The 1,728-nt window shown below is 33.7% G+C and overlaps 1 pseudogene; it reads right to left on the bottom strand.

Annotated features, from left to right (window-relative positions):
- Nucleotides 1–322: 322 nt before the first annotated feature.
- On the bottom strand, nucleotides 323–1,721 carry LOC112100714 (annotated as a pseudogene).
- Nucleotides 1,722–1,728: the final 7 nt, after the last annotated feature.

Genomic DNA, 1,728 nt, shown 5'->3' with positions numbered 1-1,728 from the left:
CTCTCACATTGATAATTATATATTTGATTATGCAATTGATTTATCGAGAATGATGAAGTTTGTTGAGAGTGATGAAGGTTTGTTAAGTTGTTGAGGAAAATCCGTATTTACTTTTGCTGGAATTGAAAAAGTGGCATGCCTTTGTAAATTTGATGAAAGTGACGAGGGTAATGTAGTCCAAATATAGGGTATTTGGCTAATTATGATAGAAAAAACTTTGGGGGGTTAAAGTTGAAAAACACAAAATTTTTATGGCCATTTTTGTAAATTTCCCTAATGTAAACAGAATGGGCATTACAGAATAGAAAAACAAAAGCATACTATTATATTAAATTTCTCCATCCCATATTTCCTCCACAGTTCTGAAAGGGCCATTCTCTGATAGGTACGCCTCAGCACGGCTTCCTCTGTACTGCGGAATTTGTTCTATCTTTTGAAGCTCTTCCGCACTTAGCTCCCAGTCAAATATGTCAATGTTCTGTTCCATTCGTTCTTTATTAAAGCTCTTCACAATGACACTCACCCCTTGCTGGTAAACCCACCTAATAGCAACCTTTACATGCACCAGGAAAAATAAAAAGTGGAAAAAAAGAAAAGAAAAGAAAAGGCAGTCAACCATTTATGAGAAAATATATAATTATTCTCCGGCAAGTTGACACTATTGTGAAATTTCAAATCTGCATTCCAAAACAAATAAGCACTCACACTAGAGAATGACTCTCTGTCTATATATATAGGATGTTTGTATTGCTCTGTTGCTTCTATTACAATAAATCATCTCAATTAATGTATGATGTTCATTCATCTATTCAATAATAAAATTTCATAACTTGCAATTAGTTATGTCATACGACCTTAAAACATGGCTTCTCATTATTACTATTATTTATGAATGGTATATTGATAATTAAACTCTTTTCCCACTCATGTGAGTGGGATTCAAATCCTAATTCTCTTGTTTAAGCTTATGAGATTTTACAGATAGATATATGGGTTCATATAATAATACAATTTTGCCTACTTTCGTTTTTATTGAATTTACTAAGCAGCAATGAACTGAAAAATCTTTTACATTTCTTCAACTTCTAATTAAGCCTATAAAAATAATTATTTCTCGAACATAAAAACATTTTTGAAACAAAATAAATACAGTTAGCATTCAATTTAACACTGCAGATGAAAGTGATTGATGGGTTTCGTTGTTGTTTTTTAATTCTCAAATTCAAAAAGGGAAAATGAATTATGAATTACCTGAGCAACAGTCTTTCCTTTAGCTTTTGCGATCTGTTTGAGCACCTCATTTTCCATAACTCGATTATGTCCCCAGTTAGTCCCTACGGCTCCCAATGGTGAGAAAGCTGAAAAATGAATCCCCTTCTCCTGACAATAATCTCGCAGCTTCTTTTGCTGCCAAATCGGATTCATCTCCACCTTACCAAACAAAATGGATTTTATATATAGAGGCATAAAACAATATTTCGTCCCAATATTTTAATTTTATTAACTCACCTGATTGACAGCAGGAGGAATTTTTGCAGTAGCAAGTAACCTCTCAAGTTTCTTGCATGTAAAGTTGCTTACTCCTATTGTTTTTGTAAGACCTAGCTCTTGACATTTCTCCATTTCCTCCCAAACACCCTCATAGTCAAATGGACGAATATCCTCCGGCTTCACTGGATACGTCGCCTCTGGAATCAAGCTTACCGGAAAATGACTAGATAGAGATCA

The sequence above is a fragment of the Citrus clementina genome, unplaced genomic scaffold (genome assembly GCF_000493195.1).
Source record: "Citrus clementina cultivar Clemenules unplaced genomic scaffold, Citrus_clementina_v1.0 scaffold_2343, whole genome shotgun sequence".
In the NCBI taxonomy this organism is placed as follows: Eukaryota; Viridiplantae; Streptophyta; class Magnoliopsida; order Sapindales; family Rutaceae; genus Citrus; species Citrus x clementina.
Note: the sequence above shows the minus strand (reverse complement) of the source record. Positions and strands in the feature narration are given on the sequence as shown.